The sequence below is a fragment of the Rhinoraja longicauda genome, chromosome 7 (assembly GCF_053455715.1).
Source record: "Rhinoraja longicauda isolate Sanriku21f chromosome 7, sRhiLon1.1, whole genome shotgun sequence".
Classification (NCBI taxonomy): domain Eukaryota; kingdom Metazoa; phylum Chordata; class Chondrichthyes; order Rajiformes; family Arhynchobatidae; genus Rhinoraja; species Rhinoraja longicauda.
The window spans coordinates 69,762,560-69,783,043 of record NC_135959.1 but is presented as its reverse complement, the minus strand read 5'-3'; positions in this window follow the sequence as shown (position 1 = coordinate 69,783,043).

Genomic DNA, 20,484 nt, shown 5'->3' with positions numbered 1-20,484 from the left:
ACAACGTGGACGAATGCTTACTCTGGGATTCAATGCTCATATTTTAAATCTTTATCTTTTATATAAGGTGAGTTTGGAAACTATTCTTTCCAATAATAGCAAAACTTACTTTCAATGCACAGGTAACTCAGACAGTTGATTCCAGTGCTTTAAGAGTGGGTCATCTCTCATTAGACAACTTTGGACCAATCCTCGTTCATTACTGCAAACCCAAAGGTCAATTTAAGTGCAAATCAATACAGGTGTGTACGAAAAGGATTTTGACAATTACCTTTTTTAGCAGGCCACTAAATTATTTCATCAGTTCAACAAGTAAAATGAATTCTCAGCTGCGTTCGCTGCCCACTGCACTATAACTCAGTGGTCATAAAAGTGAAGCAGACAAGTTAATAATTTTCTGGAAAATTATATGACTGGACTCCTCACTGAAAAGTTATATTCACTTAAACACTGAATAACGTGAGCGCAGGAGGATACGAACTGAGAAATATCATGCACAAACCATACATGTACTGTTAACTTACAGAAAAAATAGTCAACGGTTTTGTTACAATGCAATTGCTAATTATATTCAGAAGAATAATGACATGAGAAGTTCCTGAGTTCATAATGAATTCCTGTTCAAAATTGGTGCCTGGCCTCCTCTTCCCTTTTTGATGTGATATGCAGTGCTATTCCAATTCAATCTAAAGAAATCAAAGAACTTATATTTCACATGTCTTCAGTCACCTTAACTGCTTCTTTGCTAATGAATTAATTCAAAAGAATATGGTCATGAAAATTTTCAGTAAAATATAATAGGCATATTACTCAAAGAGCAAGTGATTGGAAAAAATGTATTCACCTGCCCACAGTACATAAAAACAAAATGCCGTGGATACCTGAATCCTGAAATAAAAGAGAAAACATTGGAAATAGAAAGCACATCAGGTGGCATCTATCAAGACAGGACCCCCTGTTGTATTTTTGGAAAATGGTTATTCTATTGCTTTTGGCCTGAATGGGGTTTCAGTTCAATTTGCCTTCAGAAAATGCAGTGTCTCAAACTACATTATACATCCTTATAACTGTGCAATCAGTCTAGATTATGTAGTGTCAAGACTGCTAGTAGGACATTAATCCATTAGATTGGTCTCAAAGGGGAGGATGTGAGCCAGTCAGGCAGACTTTATAACATAAAGCTATAATTGAGGAACAGTCCTGGTCATGACAACATCCCATCTAGTTTCCATTAAAAGGATACACAAATTAATTCTATAGGACTCACAGAAGTCAATACCAGCGATTCCAGTAGACAGATGAGCAAGAGCATGGGAGGGAACAAAGAAGAACGGTTGAATTAAATTGCATTGATTTCAAAGCAAGAGGCTTAACAGATAACTGCAGATGCTGGTACAAATCGAAGGTATTTATTCACAAAATGCTGGAGTAACTCAGCAGGTCAGGCAGCATCTCAGGAGAGAAGGAATGGGTGACGTCTCGGGTCGAGACCCTTCTTCAGACTGATGGTCTTCAGACTGATGGTCTTCACCCACAGTTAAGGTGGGTGAACTCAGATACATGCAACTGGAACATTATTGTCAATACAGAAACCTGGCTAAGGGAGCATCAGGACTGGCAGCTTAATGCTCCTCAGTGCTGCTGCTACAGGTGAGATAGAGGCAGGATTTAAAGCGAAGAGTTGCTTTGTTGATTAAGGAGAACATCATGTCAGTAGTCTGAAAAGGCATTGCTGATTGTCCAGTGAGCCTATATGAGTGGAGCTGAGAAATACAAAGGGGATGATCTGCTTAGCTTAGTTTTAGTTTCATTTATTGTTTTCACCTGCACCGAAGTACAGTAAGTGGGTTTTGTTTGCATGCTATTCAGTCAAAGAAAATACTACATCAAGCCGTCCACAGAGCAGATCAAGAATGAAAGGTACAACATTAAGATTGCACTATGGGCCCACCAAATAGTCAATGAGAATCAGAGGGACACAAATGCTGAGAGATTACAGACAGCTGCAATGCTAATAAGGTTGTCATGGTAGGGGATTTTAACTTTCCCAATATAGACTGGGGTTGTCATAGTGCCAAAAGCTTTGCTGGGGTGGAATCTGGTGAGTGTTCAGGAACGTTTTCTCAGGCAATTTGTAGTGCGCTCAACAAGGGAGAGGGCGAAATCTTCACCTACTTTTAAGAAACTAGGCAGGGCAAGTGTCAGAATGGCCTGTGGGTGAGCCTTTTGGGACCAGCAAACACAGTTCTATTAGCTTTAATATAATTATAGATGTGGACAGGGCTGGTTCACACAGTTAAAGTTCTAAATTGGGTCAAGGACATTATTAGGTCACGGTCAACCTGGTATTAGACAGGAACTTGCAGAAGTGGTTTGGTGTAGGTTGATTGTAGGCAAAGAGACATTAGCTTAGTTTAGCGACACAGCATGGAAACAGGCCCCCTGAGCCCACCATGTTCACGGCGCCCAATGACCACCTGTACACTAGTTCTATTCTACACACAAGGGCCAATTTATAGAAGCCCAACAACCTGCAAACTTGCACATCTTTGGAATGTGGGAGGAAACCGGAGTACCGGGAGGAAACCCACGGGGTCACAGGGAGAATGTGCAAACTCCGCACAGACGGCATCCGTAGTCAGGATCAAACCCGGGTCCCTAGCACTGTGAGGCCGCAGCTCTGCCCCTGCACCACTGTGCCACCCTGCACATCTGGAAAGTGTGATAGCGAGAATTCAATTTAAGCGAGTTCTTATTAGAATGAAGAGTTAAGGGCCCGTCCCACTTAGGCGATCATTTTGGCGACTGCCGGCGACTGTCAAAGTCGTAGCAGATCGCCGAACTTTTCTTTTACCCGACGACAATGACCACGACAATGCCGAGTCAGGTCGAGATTACACCGTCTTCTGAAACATCGCGGAAATTCCCACGCTGTCAATGCTTCTCCGGCGTCCTAATTTTCGCTGAAATCACTGACAAGTCGGTAAGTACTTGAGAGTTTTGAACTATAACATCTTGTATGGGTTACTTAAAACAAAGCTTCACTGTAACAAGGAATAAACCGGATTTACTTCCAGTTTACTAATAGCTGTATTTTAAACAAATAATTTTAAAAGTGGTTCAGTGGATTTTTGTGAAAAGTGTGTGGGCATTCTTTGAAAATGTAAGGGAGATGCATATCTGGTTTCTGGGTTGCATATCTAGGTTGGGAGCCCACTTTAAATGTAATGGCTGAAGCCAAAAACAATGCGAAAATTCCCACGCTTACCTGACCGTCAAACTGTCGCCTCCAATCTACCTGTCAAATGTCCTGACGGTAAATAAATTGGTCAAACACAAGCATTTTATGGTATTTTGAAATGACTTTACTTATTTTAATATTATGTGCTTCTAAATGCATCTAAGAGAACCTATCAAACCTGGGGACAGCATGCGACAGCGCCCGCAATAAGCAACGATACCTGGCGACAAGCCAGCTCTCGCCGAGAAATTTCAAACCATTTGATTTCTCTACGACGCGCGGAGATCCACTACGATCCACTACGATCTTTGGAAGACTCCTCACGATCGTGCCCGCGACACCCCGGCAAACGTTCAGCGACAGCCTAGTCGCTGGCAGTCGCCTTAAAATCGCTTAAGTGGGACAGGGCCTTAAGGCAGGTAAGAGGAAGGAAGTCTGGAACTCGGGAGAAGGTGAGGCACTGGTCAGGATAAAGAAGAAATCATGGGTAAGGTATAGGCAGCTGGGATCAACTAGGTCTAGGGAATTGAGGAGTATACTTAAGAAGGAAATCAGAGGACAAAATGGGGAAAAAGATAGCTCAGTCAGCTAAGATCAAGGAAAATCCAAAGATGCTTTATAAATACATTGAGGAAAAATAGGTAACCAGAGAGTGATCATACAGGGCCGCTCAGAAACCATCGATGCATGGAGCCGCAGGAGATGGGCAATGCTCACAATGAATATTTCTCAATGAATTAACATTTGATTCTCAATGAATATTTCTGCTCTGTTTTTATTGTGGAGAAAGATATGAAGATGAGGAATGATAGTGGCAATGTCTCCAGCATAGTCCATATTACAGATGAGGAGGTGCTGAGTGCCCTCAGGTGGATGAAGGTAGATAAAGCTCCCAAGCCTGTTCAGAAATGTCCAAGGACACTCTAGGGAGCTAGTGAAGAAATTGCAGGAGTCCAGGCTGAGATATATGAATCATCTTCTTTGGAAGTTTGTTAATGTTGTGCCTCCACTTAAAAAATGACTGCAAAGAAAAATGTAGGAATTGTCGACCAATAAACCTAACATCTGTGGTAGGAATGATTCTGGGGAGGGTTCTGAAGGATAAGATACACATGCATTTGGAAAGACAAGGGTTTATTAGGGATAGTCAGCATGGTTTTGTGTGCAGTAAATTGTGTCGCATGGATTTGATTGAGAAGACCTTTGATAAGGTTCTGCACGCTGTCTTTTGGAAGGTTAGATCGCATGGGATCCAGGGAGAACTAGCTACCTGGATGCAGAATTGGCTTCATGGTAGAAAGCAGAGGATGGAGGTGGAAGGTTGTTTTTCACGCAGGAGACCTGTAACTTGTAGAATGCCTCAGGAATCAGTGCTGGCCCCTTTGCTATTTGTCATTACTATCAACAATTTGGGTGAGAATGTACATGACATAGGTTGTCTCGTAGTTAGTGAAAATGGTTATCAAGAATTACAGTAGGATCTTGATCGGCTGGGTAAGTTGCGAAGGAATGTCCAATGGAGTTTAATTCAGACAAGTGTGAGGTGTTGTATTTTGGGAAGGCAAACCAGGGTAGGACCTTTACCATGAACAGTAGGGCCTTGAGTAATGCTATGGAACAGAGGGATCTCAGAGTATAATTACATGGTTCCTTGAAAGTGGTATCACAAGTTGATAGGGAGGTGAAGAAAACTTTTGGTATGCTGGCCTTCATCCGTTAGGGAATTGAGTATAAAAGTTGGGATGCTCTGTTACAGTTCTGCAGAGCGTTATTGTATCCAGTATTGATCAGCTTTGTTGGCCTTCATGTTTGAGGTTCATTTTTCAAATACCAAATATATTAACCAAGCTTCCATAATGGCTCAGTTAAATTGTCCAGCATTGGCATAACCATGCATATTTCAATATTATGACAAACAAATCACTGCACTGTTCTCAGACTGAAGGGATGGAAACGGATCAGGGAGCCTGTCATTAATTGCTATCCATTGATTCGTTTGCTCCTGATTGTAGTGTTTGCAGTCTCCTGTACCACCATTGCCTCCAGCTGGAACTGCATGTGCAGACTGAATTAAATTAGATTCGCTAAAGGTAATGATATGTTGAATAAGTAAAAGATGAGGAGCCAGTGAGCAGTTAATCAGAAGGTGAAATAGGGACAGCATTTCCTGTAAAAAATAATACAATACAATACAATACAATACAATATATCTTTATTGTCATTGTACCCAGGGGTACAACGAGATTGGGAATGCGCCTCCCATACGATGCAATAATTTAGGTAATTTAGACAGCAGCAACCCAACGAAACGAAACAGTTGTAACAGTTTTGGACAGGGTAAAGTGCAAGTTGATCTATGCGTTGTGGCCATCCGGCTCAGCAGGACCGGTTCATAGCAGCTATGGCCCTGGGGATGAAGCTGTTCCTGAGTCTGGAGGTGCGGGCATAGAAGGCCTTGTATCGTCTGCCCGATGGAAGGAGTTCGAACAGACTGTTGCAGGGGTGTGAAGAGTCTTTGTGGATGCTGGTGGCTTTTCTGAGGCATCGTGTGTTGTAGATGCCCTCCAAGTCTGGTAGCTGTGTTCCGATGGCCCTCTGAGCTCTATGGACTACCCGCTGTAGAGCTTTCCTTTTAACAGATTAAAACACATTATTTTCTTTAAGGACTCTTAACATAGATGTTTCTATGAGTTTCTCTAACTCATTTCATGTCACACTGGAACAACAACTTTGTTTTAAGTATTGCATTGCAAGCAATAATTGGCTGTGATGTGCTTCACAATGGATGGGGGGAACATGACTGCAGAGTGCCAGAAGAAAGCAGATAATTCCTTCAAGCACAAATTAGTTTTAGGAACTTTTTAAAAATGTACCAATACAAATTTAGTTTGAAAGACAGTGGTTCCAGAAACGAGCGCCAAGATAATTCAGGCTCTGAGTCAAATAAGGAACATCTAGAGGGTGAAATACAGAAAAAAAAAACAGAATTAATGGATACCAGGACACAGTTTTTTATACAGAATGTGATGTCTGGACTGTACTGTCAGGTGAATCAATGCCGGCAGATATGATAGTGGTGTTTAAGAGGCTTTCAGTTAGGTGCATGGGAATGCTGGAAATGGGGAGATATGGATCATGAGTAGCCAGATGAGATTAATTTATCCTGACATCATGTTTGACACAGACATTGTCCTGTGCTTTACTGTTCTATGTTCTCTTTATCTCAGAAAATTCAAAGAGGATGTTTATTGCAGAAAAACAAGGAACAGCAGATGGCAGTTTACAAAAAAAGACAAAAATCCTGGAGTAACTCCAGAAAGTGCTGGAAAATGCTGGTTAGTTATAACTGTGCAGAGCTTTGTTATCTATATACTAAAACTCTTGTTTGTTTGTTTGTTTGTTCCTGAACGACAGCCAAAACGGTGCACAATAGCGCAACAGTTTTTGGCCCACCTTACTCACCGTCGTCCCTCTGGTGCTAATGGAAGAGGTTTCATTGAAATTGGTGTTATATTTTTAGTTAGGGAGGGAGGGAGGGAGGGGGGGGAGAGGGATAAGGGGGGTTGAGGGGGATGGAGTGGGGGGGAGTGGAAGGGTGGGAGGGGAGGGGGAGGGAGGGGGGAGGGGAGGGGAGGAGAGGAGGGAGGGGAGGGGAGGGTAGGAGAGGAGGGAGGGGAGGAGAGAGGAAGGTTTACAGCCCCCATGGAGGCTGAAGCACAGGTTTCCTGAAATAATACCAGGCTAGAAAGATAAAATTGAGAATATACTGTAAAGACCAAGCTTGCATTACCTTGAATAGAAATTAAGGATTGAATTAATGGAAGCATTTAAAATGAATAAAGGATCTAACAGGGTAGATGCCCAGAAAGGGAAAACAAGACAGTTTTTTGCAGCTTCCCAACCTTTGAAAATGGCACTAAGATGTGTATGCTAACTTCAAAAGAGAAGTTCAATGATTTTGTATTATCACATGTACTGAGTTACTGAAATTACTTTTCTGCATACAGCTCACTAAACTATTACTGTACATATGCATTAAGTATAAAGTGTACAGAAATAGTCCACTGAGAACATTGACAAATGCCGCCAGGTTTTGGCGCCATTTTTAAAGTCCATGTTGCTTTCGGTGCAGCTGGCCTTAAAGGCAGAGTTGCAGGGTCGGCCTGGCCAAGCGAAGTTGTAGGCGTTATCCACCGTTCCGTGCCGCTGCAGGTCGCGTCTGGTCCACACGCTCGGTCTCCTGGAGCGGCACCCAATCCAGTTGAGCCCTAGGCTGCTGCTGGGCCTCCAGCCATCGCCTCTACCACAGATTGTCCCTCTCCTCACTCGGCCACAATTCAGCCCTAGTTCTCCAGGGATGCATCCCGCAGCTGACTAGAAAGAGATTTGGTCAAAGGTGTGTGTATGGCACCTGTGGATCTGATACGTATAGTAACATCAGTGCACAACAATGATTTGAGGCCTGTACTGTCCTTTGAAATTTTTTACCCTTTATCCTCTGTAATGCCCCAAACCTACTCAGATCAATGTGCATTAAACAGCATGACTCCCACCTGAGTTTTTAAAGGGATCTTGTCTATTTACAGGTTACTGGCCTGTTCATTTTCTTTACTGCTGTTGGAGATTTAAGCACTTGCCTAAAGGTTTATCACCTAACAAGAAGTAATTTGGCTGGTCCTGAAATAAATCTCTGACGGTTTGAAGGCTTGTGATGAAATATGTTATTCCCAGCCTGTTATTACCTCCCATGAAAATTAAACATTGCTGGGAAAATGAAGAGGTGACCTGGAACAGGAAAGGTGGAATAAGATGGGGCGGGAGAACAAAACTACTGATGGTCTCTGAGCTACCATGTTATGTTAACCTCGGTGCTGACAGGTCCTTACTCCAGAGATTGGGGCTTAAACCTGACAGCTGCTGCAGCTACAACTAACACCTACAACTGCAAACTCGATTTCACCCTGCGGGATGCACCTCTGGAGAACTAGGGCTTCATTGCCTCCAACTGGCAAGAGGATGATAGCTGACGATGGAGTTAATAGAAACTTGCAGTATAAAAGCAGTATATAAGGTTGGTCTGGATCCCTTCTATCCGGAGATGCTGCATGTCCTGTTGAGTTACTCCAGCATTTTGTGTCCATCTTCAATGTAAACCAGCATTTGCAGTTCCTTCGTAGATAAAAGCTGGGTTTGGCGTGGTGAAATTACTGGTACTCTAAAGAGAGTTTTTATCTCAATCTCTTTTTCCGGTTACCAGCAAATGGAGCAATTCCAAAGATTTGCAGAGAATGTTGGCTTCTGCACTTAGTGGAAGAGCTTTGACTCAAATCCATAGCTTTCCACACAAACCTGGCCATTTTCATGGCCTCGAATGTTCAGCAACGCACTCTCTCGCTTCTCCCTCTCTGTGGGAAGGGTTTCGACCTGAAACATCACCTCTTCCTTTTCTCCAGTGTTGCTCGCCTGACCTGTTAAGTTACTCCAGCATTTGGGGTCCACCTTCAATTCATTGAGTGCCTTGACTTGGAACCCTCGTGGAACACACACATGCTCACAAGGCATATAATGCCAGATGGGATGGCTTCTCGTAGGCTGTTAAAAAATGCTGTCATTGCCTGTACCAAGCTAAATCAGCCTGCAGTGCATCTATCGAGGCATATTGAACCTTCTAGTAATAGGCTAAAATATTACTAGAAAGCTGCACAAACTGGCCATTATGAAGGAATGACCTGCAAACATTGGATAGTATGAAGTTCAAGTGTAAGAAGAGGGGCAGTGGAGGAGCAGGAAGCAACAAGAAACCTGACACGGTCGAGAAACAGGCAAGTGGATGGAAAGCTCAACATCACCTTCAATGTGTGGGAAGGAACTGCAGATGCTGGTTTACACCGAAGATAGACACAAAATGCTGGAGTAACTCAGCGGGACAGACAGCATCTCCGGAGAAAAGGAACAGGTGAAGTTTTGGGTCTTGACCCAAAGTGCCACCCATTCCTTCTCTCCCGAGATGCTGTCCGATCTGCTGAGTTACTTCAGCTTTTTGTGTCTATCCCCTTCAATGGTTTATCCCCATCTCCCTTTTCCAGCTTTCTCTTCCTCCCTACTCCAATCAGTCTGAAGAAGGGTCCTAACCCGAAATGTCACCTGTCAATTCCCTCTACAGCTGCTGCCTGACCTGTTGAGTTCCTCCAGCACTTTGTGTTTTACTCAGGATTCCAACATCTTTTGTGTTTTTGTGTCCCCTTTAAGTCACGCTTGTTACCAAAGCCATTTTTGTCTCACTCTTTGCGTGGTCATTTTTGTTCCCAACACCATTAATTTATCTGGTGGAAATTTTTTAAAGAATGTTAAGATAATATGATTTTACATCAGCCACAAGCTTTTCACAACAATGTACTGCAGTGCGCAGGAAAATGCCCATGGGTTCACAAATTATCAACGTTTCAGGTTGAGAAGCTACCTCAGGACTTGTGGCTCCATTCTAAACAAAGTAGTCACTGATGTCATGGCATTTTGTGATTCCGTCCCAGCTTCAAATTGACTGCTGTGTCTGAGTCTAAATGACAATGATGATAGACAATAGACAATAGACAATAGGTGCAGGAGGAGGCCATTTGGCCCTTCGAGCCAGCACCGCCATTCAATGTGATCATGGCTGATCATTCTCAATCAGTACCCCGTTCCTGCCTTCTCCCCATACCCCCTGACTCCGCTATCCTTAAGAGCTCTATCTAGCTCTCCCTTGAATGCATTCAGAGAATTGGCCTCCACTGCCTTCTGAGGCAGAGAATTCCACAGATTCACAACTCTCTGACTGAAAAGGTTTTTCCTCATCTCAGTTCTAAATGGCCTACACCTTATTCTTAAACTGTGGCCCCTTGTTCTGGACTCCCCCAACATTGGGAACATGTTTCCTGCCTCTAACGTGTCCAACCCCTTAATAATCTTATACGTTTCGATAAGATCTCTTCTCATCCTTCTAAATTCCAGTGTATACAAGCCTAGTCGATATGTCGATGATATGTCAATGACATATGAATTCAGGAAAAGCATTGTATAAATTAATTCGCTAATTCCCAACAGGCAAGAATAGTACCAGGGTGTTCACAAGAAATAGTAAGCATCTATATACTAAAACTCTCGTTTGTTATCTTGTTTGTGACTGAACTTCAGCCAGAACGGTACACGATAGCGCGACAATTTTAGGCCCACCTTACTCACCGTCGTCCCTTTAATGGTAAAAATGGTAGTTTTATTGAAATTGGTGTTATATTTTTAAAGTTATTAACATTTTAAAGTTTAAATATATCTCCTACGGAGGGAGGGAGGGGGATGAGGGAGGATAATGGGGGTTGCAAGAAATGGAGTGGGGGGGAAGGGGAGGGGGGAGAGGGGAGGGGGGAGAAGGGATGGGGAGGGGGGAGGAGAGGGTGCTAACCAATGCAAGAGAGGTTTGGGCCCAACGGGTCCACTTGGTCTAGCAATATAGTAAAACAGAATAACAATGAAAAGTTCCATTGCAATTCTACTTCCAAAATCATTTCAGTGTAACCATATACAAATCATACCATGGATTTTCTGAAGAATTTATGGCAGCTATTTAATAAAAATATTCTACCCTCCAAAGCTAGAGTGCTGGAGTGTCTGAACTGTTGGACTGTTCTTTAATTGTTTCGGTGCAATTTAATGGTCTTTAGTTACATGTCCTTCATGACTGGCTTCTTTTCCTTTTCAACAACCTGCAAACTTGTTTTCTCGTAATGAATGCACTATGGAATTACTTAGACCAGAGACTCGGTTTATTTGTGAGCAGTGAACTCTAACTTTGATGAAATGTAATGAGTTGAAACTTGCTGCTGACTTACATAATGCAAGGGTGACAAGATACAAAATTGCTTCCCAGTTTGTCTTCAGTGATGACATCAAGAATGGCCATTTATGGTAATGATCAAGGCTAAATAATACTTCGAGTTAGATCATATCCTCCTGATAATTTGATGCTAATTACCCTTGCACCACCCACCCTCATTTTGTGGGATCTGCTCAATTAGATTTCTGAATTGGATGATAATCGTTGCTAAACTGGGAGGAGATATTGTGGTTGAGACCACCCAAATTGATTCCAGTTGGAACCCTTAATCTTTATCAGAGAAATAAGACCTTAATTCGATCTGTCTGGTGTAGAAAGGTCAGTAGGTACATGATGCAACATTGACCTTCAAGCAGAGAACATTTTGAGGAAATATTAATAGTCTTTTTCAATTTTAACAAACTGAACACAGTGCACCTGCCAGCTGCAGGATGTTTAATTGCTTACTTTCACATTTGAATCTAAATCTCATCACTGGGTTACAGTGTTAAGAAAGGAAATAGATTACAATTCTTCGTTGCCAATTTAGTAAGTCTGTACATTTAGTTAGAAGCAATACAATGCTCGAAGCAATGACAAAATACTCATCATCTGCAGATCTATTTTGTCGAGAGTAAAGGTGAAGAACTTCCATTGAAAGCAATTGAAGTTACTCTGACATTTTCTGTTCAATGAAACTGGAATCCAACAGAAAATGCCAAACCAATCTGGCCAGAATCATTGTGAGATATTCTCAAAAATAATCCTATTAGATATTGTGGACCTTTTCAGTTATGTATTGGAAAAAGTTTCACATGATTTAATGAAGGCGGTAGTATAGAAAGTTACCGCAGGGAACAGTGCTAGCTCCTTTCCTGTTCACCCTCTACACTGCGGACTTCAGGCACAGTTCAGCAAACTGCTATCTACAGAAGTTCTCTGACAACTCTGCCATCGTCGGCCTCATCACAAGCGACGATGACAGGGCGTACAGAGAACTGATCAAGGAGTTTGTGGACTGGTCCCAGCGGAACCGCGTCCGGATCAACGCGGGGAAAACCAGGGAGATGGTGGTAGATTTCCGCAGGCGCAGCCAGGTCCCCCCGACACCGGTGAACATCCAGGGAATGGACATCGAGAGGGTGGATTCTTATAAGTACCTGGGTGTCTACCTCAATAATAAATTGGACTGGACCGAAAACACCGATGCGCTATACAGAAAGGGCCAGAGCAGGCTTTACCTGCTGAGGAGACTCAGGTCCTTTGGAGTGCAGGGGGCACTCCTAAAGACCGTCTACAACACGGTGGTTGCAGCAGCCATTTTCTATGGAGTGGTCTGCTGGAGCAGCAGCATCTCAGCGGTGGAAGGGAAGAGACTCGACAAGCTGGTCAGGAAGGCCAGCTCTGTCCTGGGTTGCCCCCTTGACTCAGTGCAGGCGGTGGGAGAGAGGAGGATGATGGCAAAGATAACATCGCTGCTGGACAACGACATCCACCCCATGCAGGACACTGTCATTGCACTGAGCAGCTCCTTCAGTGACAGACTCCTTCACCCCAAGTGTGTGAAGGAGAGATATAGGAGGTCCTTCCTTTCCATTGCTGTGAGACTGCACAACCAGCACTGCTCCCAGCAGACGAGTCAACAATAACAGTTAAGGAATACACAGTAAACTGATGACAATTTATCCTTGTCTTTACTTTTATTTATAATGAATGATCTCTTGCTATCCACTTTGCTGCTGTAACACTGTAAATTTCCCCGGTGTGGGACGAATAAAAGGAATATATTATTTGAATGGTCCAGAATGTGCAGTCAATGGCAGTAATCCTCAATGCCTACCATGCATCTCCAATTTAAATTCTCACTCAGTATCTTCACAGATCACGTTGAGAAATTGATGGAGGAAACCAAACCACCTCCAGTCTCTGCAGTGTGTCCCTATGGCAACGCAGGGTCTTAGTTTAGTTCAGTTTAGCTTAAAGATAGAGCAGGAAAACAGGCCCTTCGGCCCACTGAGCCCATACTGACCAGCAATTCCCTTACATTAATAGACAATAGACAATAGACAATAGGTGCAGGAGGAGGCCATTCGGCCCTTCGAGCCAGCACCACCATTCAATGTGATCATGGCTGATCATTCTCAATCAGTACCCCATTCCTGCCTTCTCCCCATACCCACTGACTCCGCTATCCTTAAGAGCTCTATCTAGCTCTCTCTTGAATGCATTCAGAGAATTGGCCTCCACTGCCTTCTGAGGCAGAGAATTCCACAGATTCACAACTCTCTGACTGAACACTACCTTACACACACGAGGAACAATTTTACATTTATACCAAGCCAATTAACCGACAAACCTGTCCGTCTTTGGAGTAATCTTCCCTGTGTGTATCACGCTACAAGGTTCGGGAGAAACCCTACTCTGGAAATTCCGCAATTAAGTCTTTGGCAGCTAGGTAAAATATGCAAGACCATTCAACAGTTTTGAAATATTTACAAATACTTAAACAAACTTTAAAAAAATATATGATGTTTTTTTATAAAACTACAGCAGTTAAAAAACAATATGTTATTGTTTATGAGGAGAATGCTTCTATTGTACGCACACGCCCGCCCAATAGGCAACCAATGTTGAGGTTCCATTCTCTGGAAGTCCATCCCTTGCTCCGAATCTCGTAGCCGACACTATTTCAAAGTAAACAATACTTACATCAAGTTTTTAATCATGACTCCCACTGCTCCTTCCTTGCTTCAATCATTATTTTTCTTTATTCTACCTCTGAAGCACCTTGGATATTTATCAACATGGGAATGACAATTATAAATGCAAGTCATTGTTAGCAATCTGACTTTTGTGAGAAGAATCCGTGAATGTTCCTATTCCAATTAAATGCAATATTGTTTATTTACGATCAACAATATGCCACGCGAAGCAGTAATTAGTTTAAATTAAAGTAGACACCAGAGTTAAATTAAATTTGTAGTGAACATTTTTAATTGAATCCATTTTCTCTACACATTTCTTTGTTTTTAATAATGCTTTGTAGGAACATATCTCAAATGTGACTTTTAAGGCCACATTTCTGGAAACCTTTGTTGGCCTCCATTTGAGGTAAACTTACCCATTCCAAACATTGACAGGATATCTTCAGTGAGTGGATAATTGTGAGACACCGCCCCAACAGCAGCAACACTGTGCATCCACTTTCATACTTGCAACAGTCTTGTTTAGCAATATGCGTAGCTACTGTACTCTGATGGAATTAGAGTACAGTGTGGAATTCTCTGCCTCAGAGGGCAGTGGAGGCCAATTCTCTGAATACATTCAAGAGAGAGCTAGATAGAGCTCTTAAGGATAGCGGAGTCAGGGGGTATGGGGAGAAAGCAGGAACGGGGTACTGATTGAGAATGATCAGCCATGATCACATTAAATGGTTAGGGTTAGGGTTAGGGTTAGGGTTAGGGTTAGGGTTAGGGTTAGGGTTAGGGTTAGGCCGAATGGCCTCCTCCTGCACCTATTGCCTATTGTCTATTGTCTAATGCACATGCACCTGATAAAACATCTATTTCAAATTCTCCACTGCCATAACAGAAGTTAAAAAACTCCTACAATGCACACAAATATATATGAGTCTGAAATTAATAACATGGTGATTTTAAACAATCGTGAGGTGTGATTTAACCCATTTACAGAAAATGTCAAAATGAATTTAACAATGTGTTATGGTTAAGAGAATCCATATGAGATAACATTCCTCTGATATAATAGATAGGTATACCAGTACCATTTATAATTTACAAACAAATGCATTTATTCTGATTTGGTTTTGTGCTAATCTTTCTCTATGATTCCCTATTAGTTTTTTCTCACTGGCCCTTAGCTGAAATTTGCCCCTGCCAGTTAAAAGGTTTCTTTATTATTCTCTCTTTGTCATCCAAGCAACAGTGTTTTGGATGTTCTTCCTGCTCCTGCATGTTACAGCTAATTTGTATTTAAGCAGCCATGGTCTGTGCACAGAATGCCCAGCATTGTTAATCTACCTGCATTTGACCTCCTCTTAAATCATTAAAATGAGTCCCTCGTGAACATTTTTACCTTTTATTCAGTTCGCTAATCTCTTTCCATTATTTCTTTAAACCACACAATGTTGTGGTGACTGTTGGGATAATCTATTTAACAGTTTCAACCATCTCTACTTCATTTCCCAGTATCAAATCAAATGCTGCTGTCTTCCTCATTGAATTAGACAAGGATTCAATAAGAAAGTTCCCCTGGACGAAGTTCAGTGATCATTCTCCTTCCCATATGTTAGAAAGATTTATGATATAAGCCCAGGGAACTTTCTCAATCAATCTTCCCCAAATGAGTCTTCAAATATCACTGCAGTATTTTGTTAAATGCTTCTGCAATTTGCTGGCAGACTTGTTCATCTATCTCCTCCACACAGTGAAGTGTGTTAAGTGTGAGGAAGGAACTGCGGAGGCTGGTTTAAACTGAAGATAGACATTAAAATGCTGGAGTAACTCATCAGGACAGGCAGCATCTCTGGAGAGGAGGAATGGGTCTCGACCCGAAACGTCACCCATTCTTCCTTTCTACCTGTGCTACCTGCGCCGCTGAGTTACTTCAGCATTTTGTGTCTCGTTTTGTGTGTTAAGCTCTTTGGCGCCCTCTGGACTTTACAAAGCTTGCATTTGACTGCACTTACTCATTTTAATCAGGCCAGTGATCCCTGAGCACAGTTTTAAATCCAGCTTTCCACTCGACCAAATGCTTGCTAATGATTAGTTTATTGCACTGATGGCCTCCTGATGGGGTCCTGTGGTGAAGCAATGACTTCCTCAGATTTCCCAGCACTGAGTCTGCAACATTTGTCTGCTGACCCCATTCCAACTTCTCATGGTCTAAGTTCACTAGTCTGTTTAATTTCCCTAGGACCAAGGAGAAAATGGTAAGTACAAGCTAATTGCCATTTTTGATATAACTCAGTTGTTTAAAAAGATAGTTTTAGAGATGAATTCTAAAAACAATAGAACACTACTTTAAATAAAACATGACACAAAGTCCTTGAGTAACTCTGCGGGTCAGACAGCATCTCTGGAGAACATGGATAGGAGAGGTTTCAGACCAGGACCTTCTTCAGATTTTTTTTTAAAAGTTTTTGTGATAGTGGTGCAGTTGTACAGGGCCCTAGTGAGACCGCACCTGGAGTACTGTGTGCAGTTTTGGTCTCCAAATTTGAGGAAGGATATTCTTGCTATTGAGGACGTGCAGCGTAGATTTACCAGGTTAAATCCCGGAATGGCGGGACTGTCGTATGTTGAAAGACTGGAGTGACTAGGCTTGTATACACTGGAATTTAGAAGGATGAGAGGAGATCTTATCGAAACGTATAAGATTATTAAGGGGTTGGACACGTTAGAGGCAGGAAACATGTTCCCAATGTTGGGGGAATCCAGAACAAGGGGCCACAGTTTAAGAATAAGGGGTAGGCCATTTAGAACTGAGATGAGGAAAAACTTTTTCAGTCAGAGAGTTGTGAATCTGTGGAATTCTCTGCCTCAGAAGGCAGTGGAGGCCAATTCTCTGAATGCATTCAAGAGAGAGCTGGATAGAGCTCTTAAGGATAGCGGAGTCAGAGGGTATGGGGAGAAGGCAGGAACGGGGTACTGATTGAGAATGATCAGCCGTGATCACATTGAATGGCGGTGCTGGCTCAAAGGGCCGAATGGCCTCCTCCTGCACCTATTGTCTATTTATAAATTTTGTGTATTTCAAAGAGGAATGCAAAGCATTGAGTTTTTAAGGCAGAGCCTCTACAGCTGTAAGGGAAATTGTGCAGCTCTGTTGCCACTTACCATCAGGTAGTGTTGTAGCTTTTCCATCACTGACAGAATGAGCTCCAGTGGCAGGCTGAGCCCAGGTTCCCACAGCAAGAAAGCCTATGTTCCAAGAACAGATGACCAGCGAGCATGGCAGCTCAACAATCAGAGGAAGATTGCTCTGTGCTTTTTTTTTCCCTTTTCAGACCTTGGGGTCCATCAGTGGCTTGCTTACACCACGTACGTAGGATTGAACACGAGACCCACTGTGATGTTTGGTGGACTGTGTGGGGTGGCAGGACCCGTTGCTCCTCCCGTGCAGCAGGTGGCGCTGCACAGGACAAAGGGAGATGTTTTGTACAAAGTTATCTAGGTGTGTGAGTGTGCAATCAGTGTGTGAGTGTGCAATCAGATCGTGTGGTTGCAGCCATTTTAGTTGTCTTGCTGCCAGCATTGAGTTAATGTAATAAAGACATCTGTTGTACCTTGAAGACTCTAAAGTTTTATACAGACATAGAAGAAGAACACGAAACCCACCTTCTCATCGCTTTCACTGAACCTGTCAGATAGGGGTTAGAGCTCAGCCGCTTAGTGGCACAATTGCAAGAGCCATCCGAATACTGCAGTTCAGCCACTGAGATTTGGGTGGCCTTGGTTTCAGAGTGCAGTCTCTGTAGGTTGAACAGTTTGCCGTTAATTCTTAAAAGGAACTCCACATCTTCAGGTAATTGTGAGAGGTGTGCTAAAACATTATGGTGAGAGAAGAGAGGGGCGACGATATTTAACCCTGCTCCATGTTGGCAGTAGTAATGTTGTGTTCCAATAGTGGTCCAATACATGGAGTCAAGATCGATGGGCCTTGCATCTCCCTGCAGGAAAAATGTTCTCTACCATCCTGCTCCACTGCCCCAAACTGCCCTCCAACAGTAAAGGTTCACCACCAGACCCTTGAAAATGTGGACCATTCCCCATACTTTAAGAACTATCACTTGGCCACAAGCACGCATTGGTGATTACATTTGCCACCACATTCAATAGACAGCAGAGCCTAGCGCAATTGAGGTAAAAGGTTTTCGAACATAAGGATCTCAGACCTGGTACAAACTCATGGTCTACCTGTCCTCCACTCCCACAGGAGACTCAAGGCACTGGCAAGATACCTCCAGAATATCCTCCAAATCTACTGGTAGAGAAAATAAACTAACACTTGTGTCCTCTCCCAGTACAACATTCCCAACAGTGAACCCTTGACTATACTCAGTCAGCTAAGTTAAGTAGACCATATCATTTTCATTGCTTTCGACACCAGACTCCCAAAACAGACAGGTGGAAACACGCGGGACTGCAGACGCTGGAATCTTGAGCAAAAAGGCGAAGCACTGGAGTAATTCAGCAGGCCAGTTAGCAACCGTGAAGGGAAATGTCCATTTGCTGTATAACCTCCTCCAACACTTTGGGTTTTTTTTCCCAAAAACATCCACTCTACTCCTAGCTTTGGCAGAGGAAGAGAAAAGAAAATCAAGAAAGTGCTCAAAGGCTCTTTGAAGAAATACTACATGCCAATCGCCACATGGCAATTCGTAACCCATGAATGCACAATGAATGGAGAAGAAGTAGTGGGAATGAAATTGTAAACCCCAAGTCCATTCATTGGGACCATAACGAAATGGTGGGAGGAGTGCACGACCTCCGAGACTATGCACCACCAGGCATCTTCTGCCCCATCTGCAGAAGGTCTGCGTTTCCCACGTTGGCCTGATCAGCCTCCCCTGAACCAACAAAACCAGAGTGCATGTGAGTCACTCTCAATCTCAAGGGACAGCCCGAGAAGAATTATATGGGGTACAAATTCTGCGCTTACTAATTTAGAGCCTGCACCAATCTGCCAGTATCCTGTTATTAAATTTGCAGAGGCTTTTCTTCCTTGGAGGCAATTCAAACTATAGCTTTAGGTTGCTAAATGCAATGGTGATTGGTACAAAACAGGAAAGAAGTATTGATGTTTCTTCACAACCCAGAGGAGCAGAATGCTCACAAACAGCAAATCCCGAGAAGCAGCAAATCCTGGAAAGAGCTCAAACTCTTAAACTTAATCAAAGCAAAACATTTGCCTGCATGTTTGCACTTTCCCAAGATTTGTTCTATCTCAAGTCTATACCCTGTAACATGACACAGACTACAACATAGTTTTCTTTGTAAAAGGTTACCAAGTCTTGTGCCAACTTCTCTGAGAGCAGTTTTACTTATTCATTTCCACTCACAACTTGTAAAGAAATAGCAACATTCATACTTCATAAGAATGAATACAGAACTAATAAAAAAATAAATAGATAATGAGGCAAATTAGGTTAAGCCTTGCCTGAAGGACATTCACAAATGATTGGATATCGTCCAATTTTTAGATATTCCCTCCCTCGAATTTAATTCTGCTTCGAACAAGGGAAAAGCTTTACCTAAGAGCTGGGAAGAGATTTAAAAAACTGATCAGAGAATGAAAACTCCATGGGTTTACCACAGGTTCAGCACTATCTGGAGCTGAAGATCAAATCTTAATTCGAGCGCAGGATCCATCTATCTGTGTGAAGGGAAGCAGGTATCGCCTGAAGAAGGGTCTCGCCCCGAAACGTCACCCATTCCATCTCTCCAGAGATGCTTTGCCTGAGTTACTCCAGCAATTTGTGTCTATCTTTGGTTTAAACCAGCATGTGAAGTTCCTTCTCACACAGCGAGTATCCAACCAGTCTCTCAGCTACTTCCCCCCACATTTGACTGCAAGTCGAAGGAGCTTTGCTGGCATCTGGATGGACCTATGTGGGGGGTGTGGAGTCAACAAAATGGAAACGTCTGGATGAAGTTAAAGGGAAGGAGAGTTCCGGAGAGTTCATGGAAGTTTCCAGAAGTAATAAGACGGAAAGTTTTAGAAGGGATAAGAGTCTAAGGTCAAGGAAAATCAGGAACAATGTGAGAAGAGGGGTGGTTAATCTGTATACTACAACTCCTGTTTGTTTGTTTGTTCCTGAACTACAGCCAAAATGGTACACAATAGTGCGACAATTTTAGGCCCACCTTACTCACCTTCGTCCCTTTGGTGCCAATGGAAGAGGTTTCATTGAAATCGATGTTATATTTTTAAAGTTATTCACATTTTAAAGTTTAAATCTATCTTCTAGGGAGGGAGGAAGGGAGAGAGGGGGGAGGGAGGGAGTATAAGGGGGGTTGAGGGAGAGGGGAAGGGGAGGGGGAGGGGGAGGGGGAGGGTGAGGGGGGTGGAGGGAGGGGGTTTGAGAGAGGCTAGGGGAGTGGAGGGAGGGGGAAGGGGAAGGGAGGAGGGAGGGGGGAAGGGGGAGGGAGGAGAGGGTGCTGCATCCATGAAGGAGAGGTTTGGGCCCAACGGGTCCACTTGGTCGAGTATTGAACTAAAAGTGTTATTATGAATGCACACAGTATACGGAACAAAGTGAATGAGCCTGCAGTGCAGTTAGAAACTGGTAAGTACTATGTTGTGGGCATCACGGAGATGTGGCTGAACGAGGATCAGAGCTGGGAGCTGAATATCCAAAGTTACCCGTCCT